The sequence below is a fragment of the Musca autumnalis genome, unplaced genomic scaffold, assembly GCF_047663935.1.
Source record: "Musca autumnalis isolate F117 unplaced genomic scaffold, ASM4766393v1 scaffold_1, whole genome shotgun sequence".
NCBI classification, from domain to species: Eukaryota; Metazoa; Arthropoda; class Insecta; order Diptera; family Muscidae; genus Musca; species Musca autumnalis.
Window position 1 is genome coordinate 325,680,769 of NW_027411644.1, and position 17,324 is coordinate 325,698,092.

General features: G+C 40.5%; 1 protein-coding gene across 4 annotated transcripts in view; it reads right to left on the reverse strand.

The window, feature by feature from the left end:
• Ptp99A (Protein tyrosine phosphatase 99A) overlaps nucleotides 1-17,324 on the reverse strand; it is an 874,937-nt gene that overhangs the window by 450,986 nt on the left and 406,627 nt on the right. The gene's annotated exons all lie outside the window — the stretch shown is intronic.

Here is a 17,324-nt window from a genome sequence, read left to right on the forward strand (position 1 = left end):
TAACTTAACGGTAAATTATATAAATTGGAAGTAAATTGAGATATTAAAAAGCTGGTAGTATTTCTTGGAATACCAATTTCAATGCGAAATTAAAAATAGAGCATGTTGCTAGTTTGTTATAAATGCTGTTAAACGAAATTGTTTATTACCAAATAGTAATATAAAATGTTCATAAAAATTGCATGAGATTGCAATTTAATACTCTTCCATATTCACCGATGTCGGCAAAAATAAATGGGCTAAAGATAATCGCATGCGAAATATGATTTTATGAGGCAATTTCAATTTTTATCATTGATTAAGTGATAAAATAAAATCAATTTCAAAAACTCAAATTATTCATGAATTGCCAAATTTGGGACTAAATTATGAAGAAAAAGGATATAAAAAAGAACAAATTGAAGGAAGTAAATAAACGCAAATAAAATCCAATTTCTTCAATTGTTTATAAAAGGTGCAACTTTGCAATGGTGACAGCAGGGTCTGTGGGACATTTCATTTCTTGGTCAGTAACTACTTTTGATAGTCGGCACACACGACAACAGCCAATTTAGTTCGTCACTGGACGACATTTTTCACCTTTCGGTGAAATGTTAGGAAAACTAAACTTGCCCAAAAAATTATGGTTAGAACCATAAGGACCTCGATTCAAATTTCATGACCATCCTCGAACAGCCCTTCAAGTGTACTTAATATAAAATTTTTGAATTTTTGTGGGTCACTTCTCCGAAATAGATTATCTTCGATTAAAGATAAAAAAAAAATATTATTTCATCCAGCCATGTATCAGGTCATCTTCGGGTACCTCCCACACATAATTCGAAAAAAAGTGAAGTTTAAGAGCTCCTCTCGCATCGTTTTGATTCTTTTTTCAGTAGGTTCTTCTAGCGGCCTCATTTTCAACGGTACAATCTTTTTCCGGAGTATGTCAATAATTCCTGAGATAATGGTCCAAGCACCAAAACCATCCCGGCACATACTAAGAAAATTTCTTTCAAACTTAGTTTAACGTTATTTAATATTTCGAGTCCTTTATGAAGAAGGTTACTAAAAATGTTTGGTGTATGTCAATGATTTGGTATATCCCCACATTACGGTACATACAGATTTTAAAGCAAACTCGTAAAAAATCTATATATTTTATATACGGCATAATCATTGTGTTTGCTTTGGTGTTGTTTTTTTTTTTCATTGGCTGAGGGTATATCTCCGTCAACACAGCTGACTCATACTTTCTTACTTGTTTTTCTGCTTAATCTAACTCTGGGTCTAACTCCAGTTCTGGGAATGTGACTGCTTCGATGGGCTGTAACCACAAAGCTACCTGAGCTAGTTGAGTGGGTCAGGCAGAGCAGTTCAAAACGTACAGTGGGTTATGCAGTTCTAGGCAGATGTTTTGTACGGTGTCATCAATCCTTGGCCTATGGGAATTTAGACGGCTGCACTATCCCGAACAAAAACCAAAACTAAGCTGGTTTGTCGTAGCAGCTGACGCTCCTCAGCTGTGATAGATGGGGATGTTCTTCGAGGATCGCATTCACATGATAGCTGTTTTTGGCATCAGCGACTGCATCTGTGTATCTGTGCTTGATCTTGCTTGATAGGTCTCCATGACCTGGGCCTGGATTCTAGTTCTATGAACATTTGAAATGAAAAATAATTTCTTTATCTTATCTTTCCTTTGACATTAAATTCCTCTATAAAATTTTTCATTTCACAGTTTCGTAGAAACAGAATTAAGCCCCTGGACCTCTTTTTTCCAGATCATGAAGATCCCTCCTTACATGCCTACGTGTGAGGTCCTATTCACGATATGATGATTAGGATGGCTCTCTCTGTGATACCCGAGCAAGAACTTGTGTTTTTGTACTTGAAGAATCTTTGATTTCTCATGTGAAATGTCCACTGAAGACATGAGGGGCAATAGGGTGCAGTTCTCAGGGCGGCATTCTGACAGGTTTGAATATTTTTGCATTCTGTACTGGAAGAATCTTTGTTTCCTCATGTAGATTGTCCACTGAAGACATTCTGACAGGTTTGGATATTTTTCCATTGCGTCGTTATATTCGCGGAGAACACTGGCGCCGCAGAGCTTCACCCAGACCGACCTATCTCGTTAGAAATTTGGGGTCATTAGTTTTGCTACCATGGACCAGTTGAATACTCAGTGCTCAGCTCTGGAGTCTATGTGGTGAACAGAATCACCGCAGATTATGTGGAACATACTTGCCTATTGGTATCGTGAAAAATGGTGGCAAGATCGAAGTTCAGCCTTTCATAAACGACATCGGGGGAAGGTACCTGACAACAAGATCCTACAATCATGCGCATACGTTATGATATCAATGTCGTCTAGAGGGGTAAAATAAAAAAATTTAAAAAAAAATATATTATTGATTATCCAACATATAAAACTTGGTCAGAGGGCAGAGACATCTTCCTTCTTTTCATTAACTGTTGCCCACAATTCCGATTTTCCGGCTCGAATGTTGCAACTCTTCGGATAATTTAGACACTTGTTCCGCTTATGTTCACCGACCTGCTTGTTAACTTCCAGTGTCAGCTACCTGGCACGGGGGGCCGCTGGGGTTGATTCGACGAAGCTCATCCCGCTCATTTGCTAACCCCGTCGCCTTTGCTGGGAAGTTTGATCTCACCTTGTGTATTCGACCAGCAGGTATATGTCGAGCGGCTGCAGCAGTGATGATGTCTCAGAACATCCTTTCCGCTACCCGAACAACAGAAGGTTTGACAGATCTCTGGTGCGGTGATTAGTGAACTGTCTGAAACTCGGCCAATAAGTTGACGAATGTGCGGCGTTCAGAGATGATGAAGTCGGGCGGTCTGCTAATGGAGACAATTATGGGGAGATGGTCTGATCCAAGAAAAATTACGGGTTGCCAGGTAACGTAATTTGTTAGAACAGGTGACATGAATATGTCTGTCGAACTGTGACGCTCTCCTATAATTCTGGTAGGGGCGTCCTCATTCACCATGCAAAACGTAGAGCTAGCAATCTGCTCAGCCGGCGCTGTACCCCTCTGGTCGTTTCCGAGGACCAAATGCCACAGCACATGATGCGCATTAAAGTTTCCCAAGACCAGACGGTTATGGCCTACCAAAAGCGGTCTAATGCTAGACTTGTAACCTGAAATACTGCTATTTACCGGCGGGATGTATACTTTTAGCAACTCTACCTCGGCAGTTCCACACCTAACCCATTTGGGTTAGTCTCAAGCGAGAGAGGTCTGTATTGAACAGACTGGTGCAATAGGAAAGCTTATCCTCCCACCTCCACTTCTGGTGCGATCCTTCCTCAGTACGTTGTAACCACCACAGCGCTGTAAGCTACAGTTGTTGTTGAGCTTGGTTTCCTGCGCCACCGCGACCATGAAATCCACAATTTCCTCTATCTTATCTCGGAGTCCACTGTAATTAAATTGCAGCAATAATGCATTTTCTAGGATTGGAACAACAACGGCTGGTGTTAAATGCTGCGTGTGCTGTTGCTGTTGGTGGGACTGCGGGGAGTTTTGTAGTCAGACGACCACGACTCGCTGGGCTGTGTTCACGCAGCATACAGCAACATAGTCTCCGTCGTAGTCTCTCACATCGACAAGTCCATAGCAACCCCTTAGATCTACCCACTCCTGGCATGTATTGTATCTCCCCAAAGCTTGGATATGGGTGAATACTCGAATGTGAGCAGTCATCCCGGGATATGCTGATCCAAATACACAAAAACTATACAAATACAAACATGTTTAGACTGTGGTGACAGCCGCTGGCAGGACCACGGGTGTTGTTTGGTTCTGAGTCAATAAGGTATGAGAGAACCCGCTGTCACGGGATAGTGAGGGATGCTTTTGATTACTTCGATGATCAGAATTGATGCAACCCGTTGTATCTTGACAGTTTGGACAGTGTACGCCTCCAACCAAGTCCATCGATAGTTAAGATGGGCAAATCCATGGCTATATACAACCAGTGCATGACTTGTGGTCTGAGTCCCCAACTTTTTACAAGGAGTGCTTGCAGGAGAAGAGTGCAATAAGACCTCCCTTTGTCCACCCCTCTATATACTTTTTCCATGTTATGCGATTCTCTATAATTATACCGAGGTATTTGCTTCAAAAGAAATAATGCAATCAAAAAGTTTGCGCATCCTGTTCCGCCTGTTCCGCCTGCTCTGGATCCACTCAAAGACTACTGCCAAGAGTCCAGATGCCAGTTATCAGCAATGCTATATCCTAGACGTAAGTCACTGCCACAAAAATATCGTTTATTACCAGAAGTAAGAGTAGGGGGTTAGAGAATTGCCCTCTGCGGTGTACTTCTGCCAACCCTTTTCCTAGTGGAACTATCTCCAATACACCAATTGATGTTCCTAACTTTCAGAAACTTAATAATCAGTGTCTGGCTATTACTGATACACCCAAAGGGGTCTTAATACTGATCGCAACCCTCAGATCATTCGGGACCAACTGTCGCTCAGCTTTGTCAAAATGCTTTTGGGCAGACATGCATGGTTCCTGTGCAAGCTTTTCCACTGAGCTTGGTCGCCTTCGAAGATGTACAATAATGCTGAGAAGATGCTCTGACTGAAGGGGGTTTGGTATCTGCATTATTACCGAAACATATGAAATATACGGATGGACCGGCTGTGATTTTTATTTAGCAGACGACGTCAACCTCTTAACAACCTTTGGTCGTGATTTCGGGTTTGTCTACTGCTGATTAGTGGACTTTGAAGTGATCGACTCATCATTGTTCCGTCTGCTCGCGTTTGTACTTTTATTGGATGGTTTCTCTCTGCCCAGCAGCTGTCTTACCCCCATCACCATGATATGGGGTTTGAGAAGTGAGGCCACAAAAGAGCCCAGCGAAACCGTCTCAGAGGGTTTAGAAGAATTTTTTGTCTGGTTTTGCCTTTTTTACAGTTATCATCGAAGGCTGTGACTTAGCCTCCTTAGTTGAGGACACACCTTTTGCAGTGAACTAAACATCTAGATGTCTCAACACCTTTACCACTTTTGACGATCGATCTTGTCACCTTATCAGTCTTTTACTGAATTCCTATCTATATCATATTTGAAATCATTGAAAACTATCAAGGATCAAAGTCAGGCGGGGACGACTATATGATAACCTACACCGCCACGATTTCAATATAATTTGGCGAAATTTTTTGGTCCAATTTGCGTCGCTCATTACAAATGTCATCAAAATTAAACATACATAGCGAGGGTGGTGCACCAAATTTCATCAAAATTGGTGTTTGGTGCACCAAATATTTCATAATATATATGGGAGCTATATCCAACTCTAAATCGATGTTCATCAAAAGCAATAGCGTTCTTTCTATGGCTAAAACAAAATCTTCCTCAAGTTTCAGCGGAATCGAACAATAAATATGACCTGTACGTCACAACAGCAGCCACTAGTACTACCTGCAGCAAATGTTTCAAAACAATCCGAGAGTGTGTAAGGAAAAATATCACTGCGCGTAAATGTATGAAGATCAAATAAATCAAAGGATTTGAGTTAGGAAGCCGAAATATTGTACAAATAATTCGCCATTCGACTTGACTGAAGACATGTAATCTCAAAACGAAGATACAATGACTCTAAACAATCATACATATATAAAACTTTTTTCTTGAGTATTATGGATTGACAATTCAAATATCCATGACGCCATAACTCATAAACTTGACCTTTGGCGAAAAATTTCGTTTAGGTTCCTTATAAACTCAACAAGGGCTTTCATCCCCAAAAGGAATTTTCCAAACCCTTGTCGCACAGTGTTATTAATGTCCATTTATAAGAAAAGAGTCTACAAGCGATTCTCAGATGATAATAATCCTTTCGCCTTATAAACTAAAGGTCATAGGTTTTTGTATTGTCTTGTCGGGGACTGAAGTTCACGAACTTTCGGCGGACTTGCTAACCAATTATCACTGTGGCATCTATCCTTTTAGTTTAAAGAACTTGCTTTGGAATGACAAGAAACTGCCATTCCTTAGTACTCCTTAAATGTTTTATGATGGGAAATTTCAACAATTTCTAATTTTTATTTATGTTTGCAATAAATTTTTTTCTCAATTATGAGCATGAATTTCCTAAGAGCAAATTAGATATTTGTTACTTCTACTTTTGCTTGCGAACTAAAAAGTTGCGACAAATAATAAAACTTCCAATTTTAAATAAATTTAGACAAACTATGCGTGAGATTTTCGCAAAGAAATTAGTTATTTGAAAAAAAGGGGGAGAACAGCATCAGTAAAAGCAACAACTCCAACAACAACAATCCATGTAAAAGAAAAACTTTTAATAAATCTCTTAAGTTGAAAACATAAAATAAACATTGAAAGTAAATGGCCCAAACAAACAAACCGACTAACAGAGAAGAAGAAGATGAAGAAGGAGTAACGTAAACAGCAAACACTTCACTTACAACGTGCACACACACACACACACTCAAAAATGTACTCACAAGTGTTTCAAGATGTTCGCCACATACGCTCAACATATGCCATAGTTATCCAACACTGTAACATACTTGATACTCGCTTCTTAATGATAGTGGTAAAAATCTTGAAAAAGTTTCCTACTTTCGTTACTTCACTCCATTTCGTCTTTAGTACCTTCTTTCTGCAAGGTGGTGTTAGTGATGTTTGTTGTTGTTGTTTTAGACTACAAACTAATGAAGGCATATTCTTAATTTGCCTTAACTTTACTCTTCAGAATCGTAGCAGAATGTTGTTGGTGTTAAAACTTAACAAGCTTCTAGCTAAACTTTCTTCGAGAGTATCAAGTTTTGGAGGTAAGGTATGGGAAATACGAAAATTTATTTCTAGGAACTTAAAGTTTATTAATGCCGTTGTCATTTCTAAAGGAGGGCTATATTTTATGTGACAGGGCAACGTAGGTAATTGAAGGGTTGATTTGTATAAATAAACCCCCACAATAATATCATCAATTATTAATAAGTCAACAAAAAATATATGTTTTCAAATATTGGAGGTAAGAAATTTTAACCTAAAAGATATTGGCCACTAAAAGGAAGCAAGCGTAACTTTTAGTTGAGGTTTATTGGCACATTTGCCATAAATTCTTAAACCCACTTCTTAAATTGTGAAAAATGTTCAACGTGCTACGTGCAATAAAATATAGCCACTTTTTTGAAAATGTCCCGGTTTGCTATTTAACACATTTTCATCGAGCGTTTCTTAAAGAAACTAGTACAAGTACAACAACAACAGCAACGATGGAAAGAGGACAAAAAGTGAAAAAAGAACTACTCGAACGTGTTGCCACTTGAAACTTTTCCCTGAATGAATAACTGACTGGCTGAGTGAACGCTTGGCTGGTTGGTTGGATCGTTCACTGGCTGAAAGATTGAATGCATGGTTGGTTGGATGGATGGATGGCTTGTTAGAAGTTAAGATACATAAATAAATATTCTTGTTGTTGTTGTTGCTGTAGTTCTTAGTTTAGTTAAGCCCGGTTGTGGCGGTATGTTCAACGGCTAAGGAAACAATCTTCATTTATTTAAGGAGCTGCCATCAACTTCAGTGTAGAACTTAAAGTAAAAACGCGTCGCAAATAGTTGTGAAAGAATGAAACTTTCCTTCCACCATGTTAGTAAATTAAACAATTTTTAATATTTAAAAGCTATATTTCCTGTGCAATAGAGTGTGTGTGAGCGTGACAGGAAATGAATTTGAGATAACATACGTATTTGTGTTTGTGAAGAAATTATATGCAGCATGAATTGATCATGAATTTGAATGACACCAACAACGACTTCAGTCAGCTCAAGAGTCACGGGAAAGATATAAGGACGCCAATAGGAAAAAAAAAAAACAAAACAAAAACGCGTGTCTCCAGTTTTGGCCAAAATCTTGCATATTTCATGACTTTGGTCAAGGCAAGGAGATAATTATCAATCTTTTTGGGAGCTTTATCGCGTGATGGTGTCCGCATATGGTTATATTTCCATGTCCCATCCACTTCAAAGGAGAATCAAACTAGGTATCAACCTGTTAAGATTGGGAATTTGTTGATAAATATAGATCCTCAATTCAGAAGGCATAATGGCGAAGACTGCAGCTAAACCTTCTGAGACGGTTTCGGTGGGCTCCTTAGTATGCTCATTTATTAAAGCTATTATGAGTGTGATAGAGATGAAACCGCTTTTGGGCAGAGGGAAACATTCGATAAACGGGCAAACGTGAGAAGATGGAACAATGATGGGTCTGTCGCAGCGTCGATCACTTCCTCTAATCAGCAGTCGATCAACCCGTAACCCCCACCAGTGTTCGAAAAGAGGTTAACATCTTCTGACGAACAGCACCCTGCTACGAAGAAGTCACAGCCGGTAGATTCGTCTATTTCATATGCTTCGGTGACGATGAAGAGACCAAACCCCCTTCAGTCAGTGCAACTTCTCAGCATTATTGAACATCTTCAAGGCGATCGAGCTCGGAGAAATACAAACCTCGTCACAGGAACCTTGATTGTAAGCATTTTGACAAAGCTGTGCGACGGTTGGCCCCAAACTATCTGAGGGTTGTGATCATTATTGAAATCCTATTGGGTGTATCCGTAATGGTCGGACATGGATTACTGAGTTGCTGAACGGAAGGAACACCAGTTGGGGTACTGGAGGAAGTTCCGCGAGGAAAACTGTTGGCAGAGGTGCACCGCAGAGGGCAATTCTATAACGCCTACTCTGGCTTCTGGTAATAAGCAACATTTTTGTGGCAGTGACTTACGCCTAGGATATAGTATTGCAGATAAGTGGTAAGTTGTTACTTTATCCCAGGTATGACCATAATCAAGGTGTTTTGGTATAACTGGCAACTGGACTCTTAGCAATAGTTTTGGAGTTAACCCAGAGAAGGCGAAACAGATATTATTCTCAAGGACGTGCAAACTTTCAGATTTCGAGACACCAGTTTGGAGGTGCATAATTTCTTTTGAAGCAAATACCTGGAAGGTCTCCTGCAAAAACTAACTTGTCAAAAGTTGGGGACTCAGACCACAAGTCATACACTGGTTGTATATATCCGTGATTCTGCCCTCTCTTAACTATCGATGGACTTGTTTGATGGCATACACTGTCCAAACTATCAAGTGTGCAAAGGGTTGCGTCAATCCTGTTCACCGAAGCAATCAAAAGTACCCCTCACAATGCCACGGCAGCTTGTTCTCCCGTACCTGATTGACACGGAACCACACAACATCCGTGTTCTGGCTCACGGCTGCCACCTCAGTATACACGTGCTTATATTTGTATAATTAGCTCTTCTCTTGCACCAGTCTGTTCAATGCAGACCTATCTCGCTTGAGCCTGCTCCTAATGACCCGTAAATAGAGAGTATGGGGGTAGCAGTTAGGTATGGAACTGCCGAGGTAGAGTTGCTCAACGTATACACCCCGCCGATAAATAGCTGTACTCCATAACCGTCAGGTCTTGGCGGATTTTAATAACCATCATGAGGTGTGGCATTCGGTCCCCGGAAACGACCAGAGAGTTGCTGACTTAGCATATTGATAGCTTTACGTTTTGCACGGTCAATGAGGATGCCCCTACCAGAATTAGCGAAGAGTGCGAAGAGAGATGTTCGGGTAGCGGGAAGGATGTTCCGAGACATAATCACTGCTGCATCCGCTCGCCATATGTGTACCTGCAGAGGCGACCACAGATGCAGTGACCACAGATTCAATGAGCAGACACTGGTTAAATCATGTGAAGCGCTCCACGATAGGAGACAGAATAAGTGAAGTGTGGTTTGGCGACGTAGCGGTAACTGATCCGAATAGGTGTGCAAGTTACTTCAATCGACAGTTTATCGAGCACTCCGGGAGTGACAGGTCGAAGAGAAGGTTACTACGTCGAGTTAAAATGGACGAAGTTGCGAATGTCATCAGGAACCAAAGCGTTGGTCCCCGATGGAATCTCCATGGTAATGCTAAAACAGCTGGAGGTGCGGTTCTAAACCTAGCCACCCACATCGCTACTGAAAACAGACAATGATGCCAGCAAATGTGAAACGAACAGGCCTATTTCGCCTTTGTCGTGCATAGCAAAGGCCCCTGAGTCTTTAGTTCTCTCCAGCGTTAGAAACAGCTACACAGCTGTCGAACTTCAGCACGGATTCTGTAAGCAGCACAGCACGACAACAGCGTTGCACGCCATCTCCACACATATTAGTCGTGAAATCAACCATATCAAGCCGTGTGACAAAACAGTGATGGGGGCGTTTGTCTTATCAGAAGCCTTTGACACTGTCAAACACTCCACACTGTTTGAGTACATCGAGCATACAATCCTCCGGCCAAGTTTGAATCCTTGGACACTAAATTGTATATGTGGACGCAAGTCGTAGTTGGATTTTAGGAACAAGAAGTCCAAACCCAGCAGATTGAAACAGGGAGTTCCACAAGGTGGGGTGATATATCCCGAACTGTTTAAGCCCTACCTCTCCTATATTCCACCCCCTCCAGATAGCATTGAGATCGTAACGTTTGCGGACGATTGTAAAATTTGGCGTCATTCACCTTCCCTGACGACATTTGTGAAAAGCTGAATTCCTATTCGACAGATATTACCACATCCACTCTGTTCACCACAGAGATGGCAGAGGTGTGAACTCACTTGAATGTCATGGTCGATGCTAGCAGAATTCCAACCACAAACTACCCCACATGGGAATCACATTTGACAGCATGTTGTCGCCGTCCGCGCATGCCACCTCTACAGCGACAAGCTGAGATATAGGATCAGGGGCCTCAAGTCCAAGCACTTGGGTTGTAGATAAGGAAACCTTGTTGACCACATATGCGAAGGCAGTTTGTTCAACGAATATAAGTGCAACGCGATGGAAAAATATTCAAACGTGGTCTTCAGTGAACCATCTACATGAGGAGACAAAGATTCTTCCGTTAAAGCAGCACAATAGCATGCTTTCGTCGCAATACTTGCTCGGGTGTTACCGTGAAAGCCATCCTCATATGGTGGAAAGGACCACCCCCCACACACACAGGCATGTTAGGAAAGATCTTCGTGATCCAGAAAAAGAGGTCCAGCGTTAGAAGAGAGAATCCCTACACCAATAAACATATCAAGCAGGTTTGAATAGCATCCATACGGATGCAGGCGCAAATGCAATAAACAACTTTCGTACGAATGCTATCCTCGGAGAACATCCCCCATCTTTGAGAAGCGTCAGCTGCCACGGAGAACCAGAGTAATTTGGGTTCAACTACGCTCCATATAATAACAACAATGTTACCACAACAACGAAGCCCATCAGGCCACTTTAAAAGATATCCAGGATCTCCATCCTCTGGATATCCTGGACCAGTTTTAAGCGGCGAAGACGGCCTTGGGCTCCAATTTTCACAGCTTGCACATGTGAGGGTCGTAAACCTTATAATCAGTTTATGGTATGTGCATCTCTTTCTGCTCTGACTTACCCTGAGTATTCGAAGCAGTGAAATTTGACCTCAAAATGATTTCACCCAAGATGAAAAAAGGTGGCGCCAGTACCTTGTTTCATCTTGGGTGTATATTGAATAAAATATATATATTAATCGTACGATAACATAAGTTTAACGATAGCTGTAGTATATTTCAAGTAGAGATTTTTGCTATCAAGAAAGCGCCCGAGTTATTCAGAAGTTGAAACCCGTCTCTCAGGATCCGTGACAATACCTGCCGATAGTCTTGCGACCTTTTAGGCTCTCAGGTCATGGGAAATAAACTCCCGAGCTATCTTTGACTACAGAAAAGCTCTGTATGATATATAAGACAGTAATATAATGGGAAATGAATTAGAAGATGAAATAGCTGGAGGTGGCTCCAAGTCGATCGATTTACCATCAATGTGCTACCACATCGGCAAATTTTGTGAGATTTACCTAAAGAAGGCGCAACGAAGATGGTGTACAAAATATATATGTAGGATATTAAAGGCAAACCGACCTGCGATCTTTAATAGGGATGGAAATTACTGTTGGGCTTATTATGGGTCACTGTAATGGTATATCTCTAACCTAACCTAAAAAATCGATAAGCTATTTTTGGCAAATTCAATGAAACTTTAAACTGCAACAGTTGCTCTGAGTTATTGAGTTTTCTAATTATTATTGCCGCAAAAACATGACCAATTATGTTGTTAAATTCCATTTATTTCTAAAGACTTCTAACAACACCACTAATAGCCTATGTTTAAATTTGAAGGCTATAGTAACGTATCCATAACTACATCCCTCACCGCAAGCAAAACTAAAACATTTTCAAAGAATTTAAAGTCGTTTAAGCAAATTACCCAACATTTAAATAGTTTTCGGTTTTTGAGGATAAAACACAAAATGAAGTGAACCAAAGTTCCTACAACAGTTACTACAATTACAGTTACACCAACAAACCAGCCAGCTATTATAGGAAGGAGTAACAAACAACAAAACGACAGCAGCAACGACAACAACAACGGTAGTAGCATGAAATTCCATTTGTTCTAAAATCGCAGTCAGTTTACACCTTCTTCACTTTTATCTTTCACCTAGACAAACACAGACACACACTAACTCAATCCCTCTCTCTAACTCTCTTTAACATTCAAATGGTTATTGTGCCACATTCATTTGTATTAGGCAACCATCAACAACAACAACTACAACTGGCAACATCAACCTACTTTAAAGGATTCTTGGAATATTCTGCCAGTTGGCATTACATTTCAAACATTTTCAACTCCCCAATTACCCGTCAGAGGAAGAAGAAGCAGCAGCAACAGCAATGTTTATTCAGTTTAGTTGGCCACCAATACTCTTTGCGCCACATTACCAATATTATTGGTGTAGTTGTTGCTGTTGGTGTTTTGCTTCTGTTGCACGTAACATAATTTATGTCCTAGTTGAAAGTTTCCAACCAACTCAAGCATAACGTGTCTTGATTCTTACGGTGCATGTTGGTTGTTGTACGTCCAACATTAAACGAAGAAGAGTGAAAGAGTCATTCAAAAAGTCTTTCCTGCTCTGTAAGGTTCGGTCTTCTGTGTCGGTGGCCATTATGTATGGCAAGCAGTCAGTGTCTGCTAAGTGGATGCTTATGAGGGTGGCAAAGACTTCCCCTCATTGCAAAAATTTTCAAAATTATGCCTTGATTTTAACAACACGTACTTTATGGACAACGCCTGGAGGAAGAAGTTGAAGCTAACAGCAGCCGCAGCAGAAGAAATCCATTTAGGTGAGAAACGTTACAAAAAAACAAAAAAAAAAAAAACAATCTTTAATACCCGACATTGCATAAAACTGTGATTTGCCTTAGACTCCTTAGTCTCCATGGGAGGTAATGTTATGCCTGACTGCCACAAACTTAGCTAAATGTGTGTGCCCATGCGTATGTCTGATGACAGTTTAATGGCTGGTTTTAGTGCAAATATGGTTGATAAACTATCCCAGCCATTTTTAAGTGTAGTCAACTTTCAAACGAGAAATTTAACCAGACATTCAAATAAATTAGGGAGGTTTGTCGTACTCAACTGCCTGGATAACTTAGATGGGACTAATGTTTATACCATTTGAAATGTAAACTTTAAAATTTTCCTTAAGGTAGAAAGAGAGGTTATGGCATGAGTTTACATATTTCCTTCTGAAAAGGCATTGCTATGAATTGGGTTTTGGAATGTCATACGAGGTGTGATCGATTGAACACCATAATAAAGTACAAACATAAATTTTTTTCATCGTCCGATTTGGTGCACCTGGTGCTCTTGAACCATAAAGATGCTTCATATATGAAAAAAAAAACAAAAAAGAAGCAAGAAAAAATCGCCGGAGCGTTTTTTAAATATATCGCGGTCAAAACTCACATTTTTAGTGTTTTTTTAGGGTTTCACGATTTTCATGGGAAACCGCAAGCCCTATCAATAAGGAACTGAAGGAAATGTTGTCTTTCGACAGGACGTGCGGTTTCTACACAGAAAAAAATAATTACTGCATTTCAGGAATAGTGTTCAAAAAGTGTTGCCAAGGTTCAAATTTCTGCATTTCATGAACGCCTTTCATAAAGCAAAAAAAAACTGTTTTTTTCAGAGAGATTGAAAAAATACAAAATGTTGGCAAGTTGTTGTTTTGTTATTATTGACTAACAACCACCAGACATCACCAACCAAACCAGAGACAAATTTTGCTGCTTTTTATTAATTAATTGCTTTTATTTTGTGTTATTGTAATTTACCGTTTCTTCTAATGGATTTTCACTGTAGTTGCTATCGTCTTGTGAACAAAGCAGAATAATACAAACACTATGTACATACATGTTGAGTCTATCAGCACAAGGTTGAGATATTAGATGTTGCCTTTATATTAAATAAATTAAAAATATTTAGTTGCGAACTATACAGCCAAACACTTTGTTTTTTCGACACGCACTGTAGTTGTTTGGTTTGTCAGTTAACTAACAGTGGTAGTTTAGGTATGTTGTTGTGGTGTGTATGTGTATGGTGTGGTTTGTTGATTTAGTCCAGTGTTAAACACCACTGGGCTCGCGAGCCGTGTCTGTGTGAACACACACAATCTCAATTGTGGTGAGTTTGAACGTTGCTCTCACCACCGATCATTTTCTTTGTTTTAGCAACGAATTAACGCACACGATGTTTATCTAGAGAGGTATAGATAATCTCGTGTGTGTGCCCAACACAAACGCAGCGGTTGAATTTGTTGTTGCTGGTGAACACTGATTTAGTCTAAATGTGATGGTGAGACGATGGTGGGAGTTGTGTTGTGGTTTGTTGGTATATTGTCAATACGATAGTGAGACGACGAGACCATTCAAAAGAAAACGAGAACAAAGTTGAGAGCATTTACCAAACAAGAGATGGAATATGAGAGCAAATAGTGGAATATAGGGAAAATATGCATCTCATGAAAATCTTACATATTTTTGAAAAAAATAGTGGTTTTCGAATGGAAATAAGAAACTGCACATGTATCTTATGTGAGGTACCTGTACTTACTTACTTAGCTGGCCCATTACAGAACATTTGTTCCATAGGCCGAACTAAGAAAAGATCTCAAATTCTCTCTGTTTAGTGCTTCGCTTTTTGGAGAACACGCCTTGTAATCTCTTCATCCACTTGTTTGCGTCATCTATTCTTTGGCCTGCCAATTCTGCGTGCACCGCCATGTGGCTCGAATTTATGCGCCTTTTTAGCGGGTTCATCATCGCTCATTCTTATTATATGGCCTAGCCAACGCAATCGCTGCTTCTCATTACGCTTAACTATATTGATGCCTTTGTATAGCAGATACAGCTCGTGATGCATACGGCGTCGATATTCACCGTCAACGCAGATCGGTCCTTAGATCTTTCGAAGAATTTTTTTCTCAAACACTCCAAGCACTTATCTGATTGCGCAAGTACCTAGGCTTCTGAACCATACATCAGCACGGGTAGTATCTGTGTTTTGTAAAGCATTATTTTTGTTTGACGAGTTGTTTTTAAAGTGCTTACTTAAGCCAAAGTAGCATATGTTGGCCAATACAATTCTTCTTTTTATTTCACAACTGATGTCGTTTGTTGTGTTTTCGGCGGTGCCGAGGAATACGAAGTCTTTTACTACCTCAAAATTATAGGAACCAACTTCAACAGTTGGTCCGATCTCAATGGATGCATTGCGCGTCGACACCATCAGCTTGGTCTTCTCGCCGTTTACCGCCAGACCCACTTTATCAGATTCTCAGTCAACCTTCATAAAGGTATCGGTTACTTCTTTTACTGATCGTCCCATGATGTCTATATCATCAACATAAGCAAGTAACATGTGGCTATTGGTGTAGATTGTGCCACTTCTTTTGACGTTTGCCTCTCGTATAACCTTTTCCAGCAGGATGTTGAAGAGATCACACGAAAGGCTGTCTCCTTGCCTGAAATCTCTTTTGGTACAAAACTCTTCGGAGAGGTTAGAGCCATTTTACAAAGCCGAATTAGCTTTGCGGGGATACCAAATTTAGACATTGCTTGGAATACCTTTGAACATAGCGGGCTGTCGAAGGCTGCTTTATAATCGACAAAAAGGTGGTAAGTGTCGATCTGCATCTCTTGGGTCTTCTCCAGGATTTGCCGCAGGGTAAATATCTGGTCAATGGTGGACTTGCCACGTCTAAAGCCGCATTGGTATGGTCCAATTATTTCGTTGACCATGGGCTTTAGTCGTTCGCACAATATCCCTGACACTATCTTGTATGCGATAGGGCGAAGACTTATGCCCCTGTAGTTGGAGCATAAAGTCGTATCTCCTTTCTTATGGACGGGACACAGGATGCTCAGGTTCCAATCGTCGTGTACGCGTTCTTCCTGCCAGATGGAGCTAACTAGCTGATGCATACACCTTATCAGCGTCTCGCCTTCAGTTTTAAACAGCTCGGCTGGTAGGCCATCAGCTCCTGCTGCCTGTCTTTACCTCATCTTGGCCGGGTGGTATACATTCAATACCATCTTCTGGGATTGGATCTGTGGTATCTTCATCGACTTCCCTACTATTGGATACCAACATTTTTAACATGCTCTTTCCATATCCTTAGAACACTATCTGTATCTGTTATCAGATTACCTTGCTGGTCTCTACAGGAGGATGTGCCAGTTCCAAAGCCATCAGTTTGATGTTTCACTCTTTGGTAGAATTTTCGGACTTCATTCTGTACCCTGTACATCTCGATTTGTTCGCACTCCCGCTTTTCCATCTTTCTCTTTTTACTGCGCAAAAGGCGTCCCTCTTCTCTCATTTTCTCCCGATACCTATCTCGTGCGTTACGCGTTGCTACTGATTGTAAAGTAGCCCTATATGCGGCATTTTTCTCTTCGGTAGCAGCACGACACTCCTGGTCATACCATGGATTCCTTGGTGGAGGTCTCTGGTATCCAAGTACTGATTTTGCGGCTGTTTGCATGGAGTGGGCAATGCTTTGCCATTGTCCTGATATGTTATCGGGACGAGGAGTGCTTTGATTAAAGCTAGATATGTGAACACTGACCGCGATTCATTTAAAAATCCCTCCAGCGATTTTTTTGTTTCTGCATTAGTTAGGGCGCACCGTATATGACATTGTTTTATAAGGAGACGATACAGTCAGTGCATTGTCCCAAATTGAACTTCTATATCTCAAAAATGGAAAGCCCTACTAAAATATCATAAAAGTGAATCTTGTAGAGAACTTTCACTGCTACAACATTTTCTTTAGTTTCATTTTGATACAGCTTGCAGTTTTGCAGAAAAACCTAAAAAACCCTAAAAATGTAAACATTGACA